Here is a 21,192-nt window from a genome sequence, read left to right on the forward strand (position 1 = left end):
ATATTCCACTGTTAAAGGAGATTTTTTTAATGAAAGACGTGCGGACGGGTCCGCGCGTCGGCTCGCAGCTGCCGCGACGCTCCGCCACAGGAAAAACACCTCTGTTGAAAGCCTTAAGGACAAGTTGGAACATGTCCAGCTGTTAAACAATTTCTCATATACTCACTCCACTGAAAGCCATCAAAAGCCGCCTGGATTTTACAAATGGTTATCAACACGGAGGTGTTTTTCCTGTGCCGCCGCTCCGCGCCGGCTGCGTCCCGACGCGCGGACCCATTTGCACGTCTTTCATTTAAAAAATCTCCTTTAACAGTGGAATATCCGGATAAAATGCTGAAACCGACTTCTTCTGAAACTTCTCTGTTCTCTCACGACGTACTGGATCAATAGAGCCTGAAATGTGGAGGTTTTCAGCTTGAAACAGGCTGATGACACCGCCTGAGAGCGCTGCGCGACGTCTCGCACCGTGGGAAGTCCTTAAAGCGACAGTGTCACCTCAAAATCTCTCATCAGCTGTTAAAATTCGAACCATGTCCACTTCGATGTGTCTCACAGGTTTAGAAAAAATTTTGATCAAACAAAGCGCCAGTCTCTCAGCAACTTCTCAGACAAAGGAATTCCGACGAGGGGCTGGACGACTCCTCCCACAAGGAGTGCTCACAGGCGAATGACGTCACCGACAGGCGTGGAAAAACTCACGCATGCGCACGAGGGTTCATGCATGTCTGACGTAAAAACATATAAATGAAATCCATATAGTTTTTGAAAAAAATAAAAAGGACCTATACTTTATGGACAGCCCTCGTATTTATGTAATTTTACAGTTTAAATCTGTAATTTTGATGGTCTTTTTCATGTTGAATTGGCATGGCCATGTTGATATTAAACATTTTGTTATTTATTTATTTAGCCCAAATTTACACAGACAGTAAGTCCCTTTGGCTGTTCCCTTGATTTCACTGAGGTTCACCACAGCAAATGCAAGGTGGGTCTGCATGTTGATTTGGCACAAGCTGTACACCAGATGCCCTTCCTGATGCAACATCACATTACACAGTGAAATGTGGCAGGGGTGGGGTTAAAACCTGGCCACCACCCAGATATGTCTGTATCTTACAGCTTAATAAGCATGGTGGCTTTGTGGTTAGCAGTTGCCTCAGAGCAAGAAGGTCATGAGATCAATTCCCACCTGTGGCCTTTCTGTATGGAGTTTGCATGTTCTCCCTGTGTTCATCTGGGTTTCCTAGGTGCACCGGTTTCCTCCCACATTTAAAGACATGCAACTTAGGTGAACTGGTCCTTTGCATTCCATTGCAAAGGAATGTGCTGCTGAGGACCGGAGAATATTCTTCATAAATTTGGACTCTAGACAGTCAGAGATGCAGTAAATGGAAATCCGTATAGCTCGGCCTAACATCAAAACGGCAGCCTTATCGGCTCCTGAAGGTCAAATCCCCTGCTCTTTCCCAGAAGGATCTATAGCCTTGGTGAAGAAATTCGGCTCCCCCTTATCTATCTGCCCCCGCCCCAGCCTGCTGTTGCCTAGCAACATCAGACTTTACGCACACATGGACAGACACCAACTTAACTCATCTGCACACGACGCATGTCTCCCTCACCCATGCCTGTTAACCCCCTCCCCCTTGTGTCTGTCCACTCCCGTCACCCTGGCATCCTCCTTGCCACCTTGAAGGCAGTGCGGTTTTTACTGCTGCAGTCTTCAACTTCCTAAGCTGGGCGGCGCAGGCCCCTCCTCCTGCTGCAGCCTTCACCCACTTTGCCTCAGATGATGGACTCTTTCAAGTTTAGTGTACATAAACAATATCAAATGTATATGTTCATTCATTCATTCATCTTCTACCGCTTAGTCCAATCAAGGGTCGCGGGGGGCTGGAGCCTGTCCCAGCAGTAGCGCGTGAGGCAGGGTGTTGTATTTAATTCTAATGTGTGCCATTATTACGTTCAACTAGTAACAATTGTGGATTAATTGCTGTATCAAGGCAGTATTCGATTTGTTGCCATGTTGGCTGTAGCAAAGCCTCAGTGGTCACAGTGACATCAGTGATCTTTTGCTTTAGGTCAGTGACGTCCCGTATCTTCGTTTGATCCACAATATCTTTGACAAAACCCCACAGAAATACATTAATAACTAGTTGATTTAGTGATACTTCAGGTTCCCCGCTAATACCATGAATTTCTTTTAGTAATTTAAGTAATTGGATTTTTCTAATAAGATGCAAAGGTCAAAGGTGAGCAGCCCCCACAGAGGTTTGATTGAAAACTTAATATGATGTGACAGAGCTGCATCAACTTAATGCAGGAGTGTTTTACAGTATGACCACAGAACACAGCTGACACATTATGGTGCGCGTGTCTGTCCATGCAGAGGAGTCGTCGTCGTCAACATCCAGCTGATTGAAGCTGTCAGAAACCTGGATCAGAGCAGCTGAAGGGCAGCTTTGTAAATCTGAACCAGTTCTAGTTAATAACCAGAGCTCAGCCGGGTTTATTCTCCCAACTATTTCCCCGCACTATGCAGGTGAGGAAAATGATGACATACCCCAAATAAAATTCTTTAGCAAAGGCTGTAAATTTTCTAAGAGTTATTTTAGCGTTTGAACTATTGTGTAAATAGACTTTTGAATGAAACCTGAAGTACCAGCTGAAATGTTGACAAGAGTGTGTCAGCTGTATGAGGGGACAGAAATTTGCTGGAAACATTTGTGCTGGAAGTTGAGGTTCTCCTCCAAAACTTTAATAACAATCTGTAAATTTTCTTGAACATAAAATTCAGGAAAATTGTAAATTTTGGGTGAATTTCATAGTTTCCATCACCAACAATTGATATTTCCCCCCAAATTCAAATTTAAAAATTGTGCATTCAAGAACAGAGCTTTGATGAATCTAACAAAACCACCAGAATTAAAATTGATCAGAAACTGGAGGAAATTAAGCATTTTGGGTGAATTTTATTATTTTTCAAACAACTGTCTGTTGACAACAAAATTCAAAACTTTGTGAGGAAGAATTGTTAACAGTGTTAAAGATTAAGCAAAGAAGGAAAAAAACATTTTGGGCAAATTTCAGTCTTCATAAAAACTCCATCTTACGCAAATTTACTATTTCAACATTAAGACATTACAACATTCAGAGAATCAGAAAGCTTCCCAGCAGGATGCCTGACACAGATGCCATCTCACACCTCGACTACTGCAACACCTTGCTGACAGATTAAACATGAACAACCAAACACATCACATGTTCACACCACCTTTTAGTCCAAATCTTCTGACACACTGACGGACACTTTTTTTAAATTTCTGTTGGATTTCTTTTTAATAGAATGCAACCGGCCGAAGACCCGGGGCCTCATGTACAAAACATGCGTATGCACAAAAACGTGTTGTACATCCATCTCCATGCCAACATTCAGATGTATCAAAAGTGAAATGACCGTGGAAATATGCGGTGCGTCATGCAAAAATCCTGTTTGCTGAGCGCACGTTTCTACATCTATTGATCTACTGGGGACACGGAGAGGTGATGCTGTGTGAAAACAGTCAGTGATGTGCACATCAGCAACACACTGATGGGGAATTAACACACCCACGTTTTCAATTCTATGGGTGGACTTAAAAGCATGCGCAGTGATGCGTAAAATGTAACTAACGATGGCTGCGTTAGTGTTGTTGGAGGACCTTGCAAATGGTGCAATCCGGGGTGACTGTGTACTCAGGGAATATGAGGAGTTACTTGCAAAGAAGAAGATTCTGATTACCAAGGCCAGTGTTACTGGAGTTGCGCACAGAACTGCAGCCAGCCCAGAGCACAATACGGTAAGGAGCCAGGGGTTGTCTATGCCCACACAGATGCTGACTACGCTGTGCTTCCTGGCAGCTGAGCCACACCAGCTTTGTGGGACGCAATCATCGGAATGTCATCAGGGTACATCACACTTCAGAGTTAAAGTGCAATTTGCAGTGAGAGCCGGTTTCCCGAATGTAATCGGAGGTACTGACTGCACACATATTGTTATAAAGGCGCCATCACATGATGAATTTGTGCTTGTTAATAGGAAACATTTATATTCCATCAATGTTTAAAAAATACGTGATCTGCAAATATGCATCAGGGTACAAGCTGGCACGGTGCACGATGGGTGGCTGCCTGCTGTGTAAATAGTGTATTTATTCCAAACAAAGACCAGCACAGGCACATTTGGGCATGTGCACACTCAAATATGTTGTTTGTTTTTATCTTCTCTTTTTCTTGATGGTGATACTGGAGCTGCAGTGTGTCTTAACAGGCCCTAAATGTCTCTCCTCGTGTTCACCATTTCTCAATAAGTTGTGAATGTCACACACTGTCAGCGGTGGCATACCTCACTTTTGTCCTTTTCGGGTTCTTCTTGGAATCATTCAGCCCTTTTGTGCTGTTTCCATCTTTCCACTCGATATTTTTGTTCTCTTTTGCTGCACTGTTCTCTGGTCTGTCTTGTGAGTTTTGTTGCAGGCGTCAGATTGTTGCTTTCTCTCTCTTGTAAGAGTTCTCTGCCAAAGGTTTTTGCCAGTTTGATGACTGAGGCCTGTTCGGATAAGGTCTTCATGACTACTTCTTCAGAGTTCTTTAAGTACTGTCCAATACTTATTATCGATGCTCTGTAGGCCTGGTTGATTTCAGTGAGACCCAGACCGCCTTCTCTGTGAGGGAGATATATTCTGTCCATGCACTGATTTCTGTACGTGATTTTGTGGAGGGTGAGCATCTTCCTGGTCTTCGTGTGCAACTTATTCAGCTCACGCTGTGGCCAGTCTACTATGCCAAACCCATAGGTCACCACTGGTATTTAAACTGGTTTACGGCTGTGATCTTATTCTTTGGAGCCAACTCTGATTTGCAGATCTTTTTGAAGCTGTTTAGGTATTCTTGTGTTGCTTTCTTTCTCATTTTCATATGTTCCATCGTAGCATTTTTTTTTATTTCCTAGTATTAGTATGTGAATCCTTAGTCAAATCTTCAATGGAGCTGCCCTCATCCTACTCTAGCTTTTCTGCTGCTTCCTTCCTACCTTTTCTGATTGTGGATTTACAGCATTTATCCTGTCCAAATTCCATACAATATCATTGGAGAACTTATGGACTGCTTCCACAAGCCGAATGAGTTGATGATCTGAGTCACCAAAGATTTTTTTTTTTAGTCATCCATGTACAGCAGATGGTTGACAAGTTTTTGATTTTCCCTTCCTCTGCCTCTACTTAAGTCATACCCGATGTCATGCTCCTTCAGGATCTTGCTAAGCGGGTCTATGGTTAAGCAGAATAAAAGTGGTGAGGCTGTCTTCCTAGAATATCCCTCTCTGAACTTGTACATCTGGGATCATTATTTGTTCCTCTGTGTGGTTTAGGGTGATGGTGGTGTTCCACTTGTTCATTTGTGTCCTCAGGAAAGATCTTATTTCCTCACTGATGTAGAGTTCTCAGCACCTTATTATCCAGGAGCGTGGTACACTGTACACTTTTTGTTGCAGCCCTCCAGAACAACTTTATCAATAACTAGTTGAGTTCCTAACCTTGTCCTTATGCAACCTTTCCGTTCATTTTCCAGGTAGTCACCAGTGTAAAGATGCTCAAAAGTTGCACTGGCGATAACTCCTGAAAGCCATTTGTATGTTGTTAGGCAGCAGATGGGTCTGTACTTGTTGGGTACCTGTGTTTCCTTGGTCTTTCGAAATAGGCTTGTGTTCCCAGTCGTTAGCCAGTCTGGTGTGTCCTCTTCTCAGCTCAGTATTTTTGTGAAAGCCACGGCATAGCGGTGGTGCAATGCTGTCAGCCTTTTCAATGAAAAATTTGGGATTTTGTAAATGCCAGATGCCTTGAAGTTACTGTACTCATTCATTTTCTTTCTGATCCCCTCTTCAGTGATTACAACTGCTGGCATTTTCTTGTCCGTTTTTGTTTTTCTGTTTTATTATTTCAATCCACTCTGCCTCCTGGTGTTGTTTTGGGTCTTCAAATAGTGGTCTCTAGAATCTTTCAACTTCCCTCTCGAGTGGATGTTGTACTTCCATTGTGTCCTTTGCCATGTTTTTGTCCTGTATGAATTATTACGTGTCTGTTCAGACTGCATTTTCGTCCAAATGTTTTATCACATTCAGAACAACCAAACTGTTTTTGTCCTGTATGAATCAGCATGTTTGTTCAGCGCGCTCTTATGTCCAAATCTTTGACCACATTCTGAACAGCCAAATTGTTTTTGTCCCGTATGAAGTATCATGTGTGAGTTGAGAGTGCTCTTATGTCCAAATCTTTGACCACATTCGGAACAGCCAAATGGTTTTTGTCCAGTATGAAATATCATGTGTGTGTTCAGCTGGCACTTTCGTCCAAATCTTTGACCACATTCGGAACAGACAAATGGTTTTTGTCCTGTATGAATTAATGTGTCTGTTCAGAGAGACTGTTCGTCCAAATCTTTGACCACATTAAGAACAGACAAATTGTTTTTGTCCTGTATGAATTATTACGTGTTTGTTCAGACTGCACTTTCTCCCAAATCTTTTACCACATTCAGAACAACCAAATTGTTTTTGTCTTTTTTTATTTCTCTTCAATTTCTTTTTTTACAGAGTGCAATGGGCCCCAAACCTGGGGTCTACAGTTGCATCCTAATCATTAATCATTATTGGCATTGTATCCGAGGGCTCTCTTCAAGATGGTAACTGTTCCTTTAACTGCGGATATCTGCACCTCATTGGCACTTGGGTGACCAGGGATTGCCTCAAGATATTTCTTCAGGTTCTTCTTCATAAGCCCTGTTGCTCCCACCACGACTGGTATGATATCAATTTCTTTCAATGACCACGTTATTCGTAGATCATTTTTAAGGTCTTGGTATTTCGTGATTTTCTCCCTCTCAGCTCTATTCAGGCCATAGTCATTGGGGACTGTCACATAAATAATTTTTGCTGTCTTCTCTTGCTTGTTCCAAATGACAATATCAGGTTTTACTGCACCTCCTTCGATATGTCTTCCTGCTGGGATCTCTTTGTCATAAAAGACAGTCACTTTTCCATTGGATGAGACTGGTGCTGGCTCATACTCCCAAATGTGTCCCTCTACTTCCACCTCCAGTTCCTTGCATACTTTCCAATGTAGATACTTACAGATCATGTTATGCCGGCTTGTGTAATGTCCGTCTGCCATGAGGATCTGACATGCTGATACTAAGTGGTTTACACTCTCAACAGCTGCATGACAGAAACGGCATTGATCATTCTGTGATATTCCTGCCATTTTTTTGAAGCCATTTGTTAATAGTCCTTGATCTTGCGCTCCAACTATAATTCTTTCCCCATCAAAACCAAGTTCTCTGTTTGTAAGCCACCGCATAGATCCTTCTTTGTCTATGTATCCCTTTTCGAGTTCTTCTTGGAATTGGCCAGCCCTTTTGTGCTGTTTCCATCTGTTCATTCGATGTTTTTGTTCTCTTTTGCTGTATTTTTCCCTGGCCTGTCTTGCTAGTGTCGTTGCAGGTGTCAGCTCATTGCTTTCTCTCTCTTGCAAAAGATCTCCGCCAAAGTTTTCTGCCAATTTTATAATAGAGGTCTGTTGTGGCATAGTCTTAATATGATGTTGCATAACCTTTTTCATAACTTCTTCTTGAGAACTCTTTAAGTACTGCCCAATACTTATTATAGATGCTCTATAAGCCTGGTTGATCTCCATAAGACCTAAGCCGCCTTCTCGACGAGGGAGATATATTCTATCCATGCATTGGTTTCTGTATGTAATTTTATGTAGGGTGAGCATCTTCCTAGTTTTAGTATCTAACTTGTTAAGCTCACCCTGTGGCCAGTCTACTATGCCAAAGCCATAGCTCAACACAGGCAATGCAAACTGGTTTATGGCTGTGATCTTGTTCTTTGGTGTCAATTCTGATTTACAGATCTTCTTTAAGCGGTTTAAGTATTCTTGTGTTACTTTCTCTCTCATTTTTTTATGCTCTATTGTAGTGTTTTCTTCAATTCCCAAATATTTGTACGTGGAATCCTCAGCCAAATCTTCAATAGTGTTCCCCTCATCCAACTGTATATTTTCTGTGACCTGCTTCTTACCACCTCTGATTGTACATTTAGAGCACTTATCCAGCCCAAATTCCATACCGATTTCTTTAGAAAACGTATGGACTGCCTCCACTAATCTCCTGAGTCCCCTCTCTGAATCTGCAAATATCTTCAAGTCATCCAAAAACAGAAGGTGGCTCACCACCTGTTTATGTTTTCTTCCTCTACCTCCAACTAAATCATACCCGATGTCAAATTCCTTGAGGATCTTGCTTAATGGATCAATACTAAGACAAAAAAGGAGTGGAGAGAGACTATCTCCCTGGAATATCCCTCGCGTCACTTTTATGTCTGGGATTATTATCTGCCCCTCTGTATGGTTTACAGTGATGGTGGTGTTCCACTTATTCATTTGTGTTTTCAAGAGAGATCTTACTTCCTTATTGATGTTATAAAGTTCTAGGCATCTCATAATCCATGAATGTGGGACATTATCAAATGCCTTTTTGTAGTCAATCCAAGCCATGCTGAGGTTTCTCCTCCTTCTTTTGCAGTCCTCCAGGATAGCATTGTCTATCAATAACTGGTCTTTAGCGCCTAATCTTTTTCTGAAACAACCTTTCTGCTCATTCTCCAGGTAGCCACCAGTGTCCAAATGTTCATAAACGGCATTGGCTATAATTCCTGTCAGCCATTTATAAGTTGTTGTTAAGCAACAGATGGGTCTATACTTGTTGGGAAGCTGTGTTTCCTTGGTCTTTGGGAGTAGGGTTGTGTTCCCAGTCGATAGCCAGTCTGGTGTGTCCTCTTTTCCGTTCAATATTTTTGTGAAAGCTGCGGCATAATGGTGGTGCAATGCTGTCAGTCTTTTTAACCAAAAATTTGGAACTTTATCAATGCCAGGTGCCTTAAAGTTACTATATTCATGAATTTTATTTCTTATCAATTCTTCAGTTATGATCATTGCTGGCATTTGCTGTTTGTCTTTGTTTTTCCGTTGTTTTATTTCAATCCACTCAGCCTCTTGGTGCTGTTTAGGGTCTTCAAACAGTGGTCTCCAGAACCTCTCAACTTCTTCTCTCTCAGGTGGCTGTTGTACTTCTACTGTATCATTTGCCATATTTCTATAGACTAGTCTAGGGTTGTTTGCAAACTGCTTGTTTATCTGTTTGGCCTTTATTTTCTTATCTTAATTTCTAATTTGAGCGGCTAATGCTTTCACTATGGCTTGGTGCTCAGCCAGCCTCGCAGCCAGTTGTTTATCTTCAATATTGTATTTTCTTTAATGCGATAGACTTTTCGAAGAAGGTTCCTTTTATGACTTTGGCCTCCCAGAAATATCGACATCTGGGAGATCTCTGCTCTGAGGCGACTAATTTTCTGTTGTAATGTCTTTTTCCACCGCGGCACGCTATTCCTTTTCCTGATTTTGATTGTTCTGTCCGAATAATGGGGGACTAATTTACTTTGTATGTACCATGCCGCTCCATAATTTACACAATTTATTTCTGATAATGTGGTTCCTTGTGGAACCAGTTTAGTCAATCCCAGGTTGACTTTCTGCAGCATACTTTTGAACTTTTTATTCTCCTTTAATTTTATCAATTTAGGGCGCTCATCCATTTCAATTCTCCTCGTTTCCTCTTTTGTCCTGTATGAATCAGTATGTGTTTGTTCAGAGTGCTTTTCTGTCCAAATCTTTGACCACATTCGGAACAGCCAAATGGTTTCTGTCCAGTATGAAGTATCATGTGTGTGTTCAGCTGGATCTTTCGTCCAAACTTTTGACCACATTCGGAACAGACAAATGGTTTTTGTCTTTTTTCTTCATTTGCCTTGAATTTCCTACTACAAGAGTGCAGTGGGCCCCAGACCCGGGGTCTAAAGCTGCACCCTTAACATTACTGACTTTGTATCCGAGGGTTCTCTTCAAGATGGTGACCTTTCCTCTCCTCAGATACTGCTTTTGATCTCCTGCCCCACTTCTCAAGTTTGAGTAAGCGAAGCAGTGAGAGATCTTTTTCTTCTCCCCAATGGACCAATTTACAATGATGCAGTTTCACTGGATTCTTTTAGCCCTTTGATGGTGTTGTTGCTGGGGTCCAGGATCAGAACTATCTGGTGGATGACACCGCTGATCTGGTGGATGACCCAGCTGAGTGCTGCTACAGAAGAGATGTCTCCCCACAGCACTGGGAGAAGTTGCACCATTTTCTTCATACGCCCTGGTGCCTAGGTGCTTTGTGGAGGTTTTAGCTGGGGTTTGTTTCTTTTGAAACATCCTCATACCAAGATCTCTCCTGGCAAACCCTTCACAGTGGGACAGAGGACACTCGAGGCTTGTGTCCAGTAGGAACTCCAACCCACCCTGTATGAATTATCATGTGTCTGTTCAGGTGGATCTTTCGTCCAAATCTCTGACCACACTCAGAACAAACAAATGGTTTTTGTCTCTTTTTTTTCTATTTGCCTTGAATTTCCTTCTACAAGAGTGCATTGGGCCCCAGACTCGGGGTCTAAAGCTGCATCCTTAACATTACTGACTTTGTATCCGAGGGCTCTCTTCAAGATGGTGACCTTTCCTCTCCTCAAATACTGCCTTTGATCTCCTGCCCGACTTCTCAAGTTTGAGTAAGCGAAGCAGTGAGAGATCTTTTTCTTCTCCCCAATGGACCAATTTACAATGATGCAGTTTCACTGGATTCTTTTAGCCATTTGATGGTGTTGTTGCTGGGGTCCAGGATCAGAACTATCTGGTGGATGACACTGCTGATCTGGTGGATGACCCAGCTGTCCTGTATGAATTATCATGTGCCTGTTCAGGTGGTTCTTTCGTCCAAATCTTTGACCACATTCAGAACAGCCATATTGTTTTTGTTCTGTATGAATGACCATGCCTTTGTTCAGAGGGACCTTCTGCTTTTGTCTTTTACTCTGATCAGAACAGCTAAACGGTTTTCCACTTGTTTTCCTCCCCTTGTGTTGCTCTGAGTTCATGTGACGAGATGCTTTTACATGTTTAGAGAAATTCAATGGTTTGTCATCAGTGTTGCCTGAATGAACAATGTTGGTATTTTTTCGACAGTTAAAATGTGACCGAAGTTGTCTGGTCTGTTTCCAATCAGAAATGTCATCAGTCTCAGTTCCAGAACTATCTGAACTCCTGCCTCTGGTATCTGGTTGTAAATGACTGTTTAGACCTGAGTTGCTGGCTGGTTGTGGTCCTCCATCATCCTCTCCATCAGCTTCTGCTGTCACTGTTCTGTGTACAGATGAGCTGCTGGCTACAGGCTCAGCCTCTGTGCTCTCACTGCTTCGGCTTTGATGAAGCTGTGATGACTCTGGTTTTTTATCATTTTCACTCTTCACGGGGACGGCGGTGAAACCAAACTTGGTGAGATCTGCCTCCTCCAGCTGCTGAAGCTGCTCTCCCTGCTGACGTATCCACAGCTTCTCTTCTTCTTTAATGTTCTTCTGGTCAACACTCACATTCCATTCTTGGTGTTCAGGGAGAGTTTCTTCTTTCTTCACCAACAACGGCTGCATGTCTGTAAAGAAACAAATTAGTAATAAATGTTAAAACAGCACTCATTGAAATAAAGTATCAGAGTGGTGAGTTTGACTTCATGATGGTAAGTTTTTATACTGATGCAACTGATAAAATGGAAATGTACATCAGGAGGTTTTGTTTTACATTTCACACATTTTAATTCAGTTTGTCTTCCAGAATTGACTATTGCAATGTTTTATTTTTAGCATTGCCAAATAAAAGTATACAATGTCTACCGCTAGAACAGAATACTGCTACTGAAAATTTGATGAAAACCAGGAGGTTTGATCACAGCCATTCTGGCTTCCCTTCACTGGCTCCATGTGACTCAAAGAGCAGATTTCAGGGTTTTGTTTCTGACGTAAGGCTTTAAAGGGTTATGATCCCAACTATATTACTGAACTTGTTCAGCCTTATGTGCCTCCTCGTGTCCTTGGATAGACTTGTTCTGTGCCCTAAGGGTGAAAAAGAAGTCAGTAGGCTTCAGAACCTTTTCTTGCCATGCTCGTACCTTGTGAAACAGACTGCCTGCTGGCATGTGAAAGGTTACTTTAAAATGCCAAGCTGAGAACACTGACGCTGCCTCACAGATCTGGCAACTTGCTCCCAACGTACTGTGTACTGAATTGACACCCTTCTAATCTCTACGAGGTTGTATTCGTTTCTTTTATTTCTGTTTAACACTTCTTTTGCTTCTTTTGATCTGCTTGGGACTCCGGGCAAAGGCGGTCACATCTCATTCTCTCTCCTGTTTGACTCTCTCTGCCCCAACCTTCAAAGTCCCAATTTCACAAGACTGAATTCTTCAAACTGCATTCGGAATAACCATGGAATTGATCAGCTGGTCTCTCAACGTGATTGACACCATCTTTTCAACAAGGAAATCAGGTTTGGAGGACCCTGCATGCCCAGAAGGAGCCTATCCAGCGGGGTATGTTCTCGACGCCTGGAAGAATTGGCACGTAGCATGCTTGGCACCACTCTCCATGGAAGATGTCAAGGATTTATTCTTACAGAAACCATCTCAGAGCAGTTGTCTGCCCTGTAAATGAATTAATGTTGGAGATCAGTGAGTATTCACACAATTGGATCTGGATAGTTCAGAGAAGCCGTACTGGAGTTCTGTGTTTGGTAAAAGGGTAAATGGACTGCATTTATATAGCAGGCATCGACATTAACGCTTGTCCGATTGTCCAGGACAAGTGTAAAATGTGATCGGGCACGCAATATGCTCTAATCGTCCGACCAGACAAGTGGCATTTCCCTCTGGACTGTTCTGATGGTACGTCCTGTTCACACCATGTGCATGTGTCGGTGACAATACTGAAATTATGAGATGAAATAAATGTCAAAATTCCTTAAAATGAGAATATATGAATGAACAGAATAAAATCACACACACACGTGTTTAAAAAACCTGATGTGTAGAAACTCTGCAGTGATGTTCAGAAGCAGAATGTTATGTGTCGACGCGGGTTGAGGAGCGGACCTGCGTCAGATGGAACCCAGCGCTACAAATAACCAGAAAAGTGGTTCCAAAAACAATATATTTATTACACCCACTGTGCATAAAAGGTGTAAAAACAAAAACAGCGTCCCTCTGGTGGAGTGACTGTTGGCACGCTCTCCAGCGCCCGAAAGGATCAAAGCCCGGCATTCCTGGACTCACTACCACCGCCAAACACCCCCCAGGTGGATACGACAAACCGACTCTCTGTGAAGCAAAGAAGAGGTGAGGTAAGTCAGCAGTTACAACAATATCTTTCAAAAGACACACGCTATCAGCAACACATTCAGGTCTGTATCTTTTTTAACTTTATGCAAATGAGCAGCTTCTCACAACAAGTGGAGGATCACTTATCCTGCACGCCACAGCAGTGAGAAGCAAACTGCACAATTCTCATCACAATTCCAGTATACTGCGTAACAAAACACCAAGTTACTATCAACAATTAGTCGAACACTTAATCACCTTTAATGTGTGCTGACAGCAAGTGTCCTCACCCTTCCTTGCTTCACGGGCTCGATGTGTCAAATCCAGGCGCGGTCCTCAGCGTCTCACAAACGGACATCACAAGGTCGAGTTCCCGGCAGTTCTGCTTGAATCACACATGACTTAAATGCAGAACGCCATCCAATTATCTGCTTCAGCTGAAAGTCTTTAAGGTTGCATGTGAGCACCAGTCACAGGTGCTACACATGATGTTGATGAGGGTGAGGACTCTTCAGCCAGCACCTTCTCCACAGACAAATCAGTTTCCATGCCACCTGAAGAGCAAAGAAAAGAAAAGAACACCAAAATATCCAGCCACACCCCCCAACACACAACACAGAAATCACATAAAGCAGCTGAGAACTCTGAACTTTAACAGGCTGTTATTTTACAAAGATATTTATTTTAGATGACTTAATGTCGTTGTTTAATGTTCAAGCACAAAACGTGACTGAGGAGGAGGAAAAAAGAGGAAATGAACTCTATAATCAGAATAAAAATACAAGATGCTGATTTTTATTTTTCAAAATTATTAGGCTGCAGCTCTGCGTTTCATTTATTTCAAAGTAAGTTACCTCCTTATTTTCAAAAATCACGAGTCAAATCAGTCTGCATCGCGCAGTTTTTCCTGCACGTTTGTGTATTTTTTCCTTCTTTATAAGAGTTTGGTTTTTGTGTTAGCTCTACTAAAAAGTTTTAAAAAACAATAAAATGTTAACACTTTTCCTTATAGCAGTTCTTTAATTTCAGAAATGGAACAGAAACAACCACAAATAAAAAAAGAAGTAGGGACTGTATGTAAAATGAAGATGAAAATAAAAATGTTATATTCCCAGTTTCTCCACTCACACCCACAGAAGCCAAACATTCTTCCAAAGTTGTGTATTGGTGGCTTCCCTCACTTGTCATCTTCCAGCATGGACATTTATTTTGAGAAGTGCCTACCTGACACAGATTTACCATAAAGTACCACACTGTTTGTATTTCTGAATGATTGATGTAAATAAAGTCTAAGAAATATTCAGTGAGTTGGGAATGTTCGTGTTTTCATCCTCTGACATTTCCCAAGAAAACTGGCTGTAAATATTATTAACTAATTCTTCCATTAACAATAAACTGCCCTGTCCCAACCTTTTTTCTTGGAAAATGCTGCAGGCCTCAAATGTAGGAATGGATATATATGAACAAAAATAAATAAATAAAAATAAAGCTGATCTCACAAAACATGAAATATGTTGGTTTCATACAGTCTGCAGTTACAGAAATAGAAGACAAAGTAAATATCAGGATCATTACGTGTCCATCACCACCACATTTTGAAAAACTATAAGACCACAGGCCATGCATTATTTAAGTTTTGTGTCTTTTAGTGACTTTTTTTTTTTTTAATTTGGATTAAGGCAACAAGTACCTCCCTGTATTACCACAGATGAACTGTTTCTGTTGCCACATCTGAAAAAACTGCAAAATTTTCCCGCCCACACAGGACAGTGACAGTATTAACTTTTTCAAGTGATATGTCACAGCAAAGTAGATGTGATAAATATTTAATCTGAATCTCAGTCCCAGAAAATATTGAAATGTAATGATTTTTCTATTTCAGCTGCAATTCTTATGTTGGAATATTAAAGTTAAAGTACTTACAAACAAAAGAAGTATGACAGGTTTTTATTAAGTGACAAGTTAGCGCAAAGTAGATGTGATAAATATTTAATTTGAATCTCACTCACGGGTTGTCCGGACAATCAGCTTTTCCTATAGGACAAGTAAACTGTCCCATGGACAAGAACACTAAAAAGCTTAATGTCAATGCCTGTATAGCGCTTTTCTATCTGCATCAGACGCTCAAAGCGCTTTACAATTATGCCTCACATTCACCCCGATGTCAGGGTGCTGCCATACAAGGCGCTCACTACACACCAGGAGCAATAGGGGATTAAAGGCCTTGCCCAAGGGCCCTTAGTGATTTTCCAGTCAGGCGGGGATTTGAACCCATGACCTTCTGGACTCAAGCCCAACACCTTAACCACTAGACCATCACCTCGCCTCTGCCTAAACCCACACACGGACAGCAACTGATATGAAGCCACCTGCACACATGGACGCATGCTCCCCCCACTTCCCTTGTTGTTTCTGTCCCCACCCCACCCTGGCCTCTGTACTTTCCACTCCTCCCCCCCGGGAGTCCGTGAAGCAAAGCTGCAGCTGCGCTCATTGTCCCCCAAGCTCGGCTGCACGGCCTGGCTGCTGCGGCTACCCACACTCATATTGCTTCAATTCAGATGACAGACTGTTTCAAGTTTAGCGTACATAATCAAATGTATATGTGCGGTTGTTTTAATTCTGATGTGTTGCAGAGAAGACACGCACATCCAAAACTCAAATATTGTGCTGGATCAAGAAGAATTCTACCAAAAACAGAAAGAGCTGCACTGCCACAGCACTCCCATGCAAAAAGCTTTATTAATGAAAATGTGACGTTTCAGGCGAACTGACCTTCCTCAGACAACAATTCTGATGTTAATTATGGTGTGTGCCATTATTACGTTCAACTAGTAATAATTGTGGATAAATTGCTGTATTTTTGTCTGAGGAAGATAATTTTGTTGCACTTGTTCTAATGACAATAAATCATCATTCGTTCATTTTAGTTTTTAAGTACATGTATTGGGTTATTCCATATGAAATCACCAAAGGTCCCAGTTTTATGGTTTTAGAATTGACTGGTTTTGATATATTTTGTAGCCAGTGTTGAGAGAAGAAGAATTGTCTTGGTGGCAGCTCATTATCTTGTTTCATGTAGATTCTATGGAGGTTTAAAAAGGGAGCGTGTCCGTGTTAACCCTCTGTGTTCCGTTTGTGAACATGTTTACTTGGCCATAAATCAAAAACTAGAAAAGATATTAACTTGATATTTTCAGAATTTGTTTATTCTGTCTTAAAGATTATGTAAAATGTACAGTTGAATAAATTAACCCCCTGGGGGCCATGTAATTAATTACCAAAAAAATGGAATTTGAACAAAATGTACCGAAAGTGTGCTGACTTTTCCGGCTATTTTTACCAAATATGTTCCTTTGGTGCCCCCTTTTGGGCATGTGGGCATCTTTTGATTTTTGTTTTGTTGGTCTCAAATGAAAGGTCTTCATTGGAACTTCAAATTAAATCTGGTACCAACATCTAACAAGAGGCCTGATGGGAAAACAAGTGCCCTCTTTATTGGTAATCGTCAGTTTTCAGCTTAATCAAAATGTACATGAAAATGTACATAAATGTACAGGAAATATATGACAGTCTATACGAGAGCCATTCTGAAATCCATCATACACATACATTGCTACATTATAAACAATGTCTGTATCACTGAATAAACAAAGCACAGTAACTAACGTGTAGCTGGCTGTACATAAGCTATGCCCGTGCATGGATTAACTTAAGTTCATGCAAAGGTGGTTATTAATCATACGAATGGAATTTTTCCTTAATGTTGACTTCAGACTCACCTTGCATAGGTTTGCTTGTGATAGGGATCATTCTTAAAAACACCATGATCCCTGTCACAAGCAAATACTATCTGGGCTGCAAAAGCTAACAGCTAACCACGGGACACACACAAAGGCTTGAGGTGGGCCCGCCTCAGCAGAGGGTGTGGTGTGATAATTGGCCAAAACACCCAATGATGCTGAGGTACATGTTGTGTGGGCCGCTGAAGAGGAGGTACTGCTGGCCCACCACCACCAGATGGCGCCCTGCTTGAAGTGCAGGCTTCAAGCACAAGAGGGCGTCAAAGCCACTGGGAGTGACAGCTGTCACTCAACCCAACTCATCAACCTCACCATAAAGGCCGGACTGCAACTCCACCTCCAGCTACCTTTGAGGTAATTTTCTCTGCTGACCTAAACCCTGACTTATAGTCTGAACTTATTTGCAGCTGTTTTCCTGTGGTGTTGCCTTATCGGTGGGATTGGAGTTTGGTGTGATCAGCGACGGGTTCGTTTCACACCCCAACCAGATAAGTGGTTAGACAGGAGCTGCACGAGTGTGTGATTGGAGGTGGAGGTGCTCCCTCCCAAAAGAACACAGACGGTGGGATTACTGAGTGTGCGAACTCACACTCATCAAAACTGTTTCTGTTCTCTGCCAGCAGTACCAGGTCTGACAGCTGGAGACGGTGGCCACCTGGGGCTCCAGGACTTGGCGGCTCCGGTGTTCTTCAGATCCGTTGGCGGTGAAGGCCATGTGGGATCCGGCTCGGTTCAGGACGGATGTCTCCTATCCTCAAGCCTGCCCACAGGTCACTCAGCATTTAATTGTCTGTGTTACCAAAACTGTATTTGTCTGTATTCCGTTGTGCACTTCACAACATTAAATTGTTACTGTTTGGCTTATCCATTGTCCGTTCATTTAACGCCCCCTGTTGTGGGTCCGTGTTCCTACACCTTCACAACAGTACACAACTGACGATGTGTCCCATTGGTAAACCTTTGTACAGCCATCTCTGAAAGAAGTAGGTTTCAGAAGCAGTGAAAAAAGGGGGCTATAGTCCTCTCTGTTAATTGTAAGCCAAAACAGCTTCTTTAGTTTATTAGCAGTTGGGAATCACAAATATAATTCTTTTGAACATCTCATTCTCCGCTCTGCCCGCGATGCTATGTATTGCCAAGGTCAGAAGAATAAAAATTACGTAATAACAATTACTTTGTCACTGTATATAGGCCCCCTGACCAGTACTCTGAATTCTTTCATGAATTTGGTGAGGCTGGAGAATCATTTTGGGATTACTGGGAATGCCCTTGCATTGTATACTGAATGCTTTCAGAAATCTATACTTTTTCTATGCATTGGGGGGGGGGGCGCTGCTCGAGCGCATCAAAATGGGGCTTGTCGCACATGGGTTAAAGCAATAAATTTTCATCCGACTGAAATTTTTTTCCTGGCAAAAATCAATGCCAGCAATTCCCTAAAATGTGGCATTGTGGGGGAACACGCTCTTTTGTCCTCAATAAATACAATAATCACATTATACAGTAGACAAATCTATTCTAAATAGCCTCTAAGGAGAGAGAGACAAAGCATAAAAAGAATGCAAAACCTGAACATAAAGGTACATCAAAGGGGGGGTGTAATCTTGATTCTGGGGGGTCTGGGGGTGCTCCCCCAGAACATTTTTAAAAGGGCAAATCAAATTTTGTATATTCTGGTGAATTTTAATGGTTATGAAGCCCTCTGAAACAAAGAAAACTCACTTCAAACTGTCAAGTAAAAATTCTTTGTCTTCTGTAGTATTTTGATCGGTTCTCATCCGTTAAATGCGCCAATGCACTGTGTCGCTGGCTGTACAGTCAATAAAATACAAAATTAGTGTCAGGGTCCCATCAAGATGTTTTTGGGGTCTTGTATTTTGTCTCCTTCCTTGTCCGTCTGTCCTGTCTTCTGAATAGTCTGTGCCCAAGTTTCTGTTGTATTTGCTCTGTCTGTTTATGTCTCCTGTCCGTGTGAATCTGTGGGGGTGTCGTGTGTGTGTGTGTAAGTGCGTGTGCACGTCTGGTTGTTAGTGTGCTCAGCTGCATGCACATGTGTTCTGGCTCGCCCCCCTGTTGGTCTACGTTGACGTGCCTGTTGGCCCTCGTCCGTGTGTGTGAACGCGGTTATACATGATTTCCTCGGGCGCTCAGTCCTCCCTTCTTGTCTTAGTCTCCTCTTCTGTCATGCTGTGTATGTGTGCATATTATCCCTCCTTCCTCTGTGTCGGTATGGTGTGTGTGACTCCTGCCGGTCTTCCACGTCCTCCCGTCATGTTCTGTGTGCATGTGAGATTGCCAGCTCCTGTTTTCTCCCCTTCGGTTTGTCTGCAACTGTCTCTCTGTTGTTCCTGATGCACATGCGCGCTCTGTGTCTGGGTATTTCTCACTGCGCACGCAGTGCTGTCGGTCTTGGTTAGACCCCGCCCTTTGTTCACGTTATGTTTTGTCTGTTCTCTCACCTTTCTTTCTAACCAAGTTTATGTCCTACACTCCTGTGGTTGCTTGTGTCTTGGTCTTTCCACTGTGTGTTTGTCATTGTTCTTTTCTGTCATTAGGCGTAATTAGTATGTTGGGTCACTTCATGTCTGCACTCTTCATTCATGTATGTTCTGTTCTCTGCCACCATCTAGTGTCTTAATTTAGTCTTCACACCCCTTCTCTGAGTTTCCAGCTGGAATTAATTCACTCATCAGACTCTGTATTTAACCTCACCTATGTTCATCTCCCTTGCTGGTCCATTTTTGCTGTTTCCCATTGTAGCTGGTGCCTGTGTTGCTGTTTGTCTTCATCCATGCAGTAGTGCTTATCATTCTGTTGTTAAACTGACTGCTCACTCTCTCTGACGTCTTTTGTTCTCCACTGCTCCATTTTTGTAAGTACTTATTCTGTTTTTTGCACTTCCTGGAAGATTGTCTACCTAAGTTTTGCCTTGCCTCCTCACGCCCTGGACCTCCCCACACCGTGAGAGGGTGAATATTGTATTTTTGTTGTTCCTGCTCTCCACTGTTTTTGTATCTTTGCCACCAGCCCTGCATTAAACCTGGTATTTGAAATTCAACCATTTGTCGTGACTGCCCTGCATTTGGGAAATCTCAGACTCAGTTCAGATCCTGGCCTCAAATCATAATAATTAGGGCCTAAAGGAATTTTCAATGTTGTTCTGCTGTGCACAAAGTAACATTGTCACCCATTTTGAAAACGCATGCGCACTGAGAAACTCAAAACTGGCTTATTCACATTTAATCAGTAAAATGCTCTCACTCATAAAATAAACTAAGGCTGCAATGAATGATTATTTTACGATTATCGGTCAACTATTTTTTTTCCAATTAATCATTTTTTGTTTTTTATTTACATGTGAGTTTTGCCATTATTTCTTGAAGTTGTTAAAAGGCCTTTATCACGCAACATCAACATTTGACCTTGTAACAAAGTTATGATGTTATATTCTCGTCAAAAACATACCTGGAGTAATGTTTTGTTTTATTTTGCACATGCATACATCACCGACACACCACAGAGATTTCCATCAGGTTTCACACGGTTATGAGCATTTTTAGATGCCGACAGCAACTATCTCAACCACTGACAACATATTACAGCAAGAGTCCACGAAAGTATTTTAAAGGGCTGACTAAAGTGTAATATGTTATATTTAATAAGATATTTTCATGAAAACAGACACAAATGTGCAGTTTACTGCATTTTATTTTTTCTTGAGTAAAAATACAGCTTAGATGTGGTTTGACAGAAACAAATTGTCATTACATTTAAATAAAACAGGGATGAAGTGGAGGTGTAACAGTCACTAGGTGTTCACAAGAAACAGTTTTATTTCTATTAGGGATGTGAATCGTACAACTCACGATTCAATTCGATTCCGATTCTTGGGGTGACGATTGGACTCAGAATCGATTTTCGATTCAAAGAGCTCTGGGAAATAGTTATATTACTTAAAAATGTTTATGTTTAAGAAAATGCAGCTTTACAAGGGTGATTCTAGATATAAATTTACTTGCTTTGCTCGTTCAGAGTTGGCTGGCAGTTTAGCGAAGCGCTGGTC

General features: G+C 41.9%; 1 long non-coding RNA gene across 1 annotated transcript; it reads right to left on the reverse strand.

The window, feature by feature from the left end:
• Window positions 1–9,343: 9,343 nt before the first annotated feature.
• Window positions 9,344–10,467, reverse strand: LOC117531234. Its single transcript, XR_004566582.1, has 2 exons — window positions 10,430–10,467; window positions 9,344–9,880 (listed from the first exon to the last, which is right to left on the reverse strand). It is a non-coding gene; the product is annotated as an uncharacterized LOC117531234 (long non-coding RNA).
• Window positions 10,468–21,192: the final 10,725 nt, after the last annotated feature.

Source organism: Thalassophryne amazonica, chromosome 18 (assembly GCF_902500255.1).
Source record: "Thalassophryne amazonica chromosome 18, fThaAma1.1, whole genome shotgun sequence".
Classification (NCBI taxonomy): Eukaryota; Metazoa; Chordata; class Actinopteri; order Batrachoidiformes; family Batrachoididae; genus Thalassophryne; species Thalassophryne amazonica.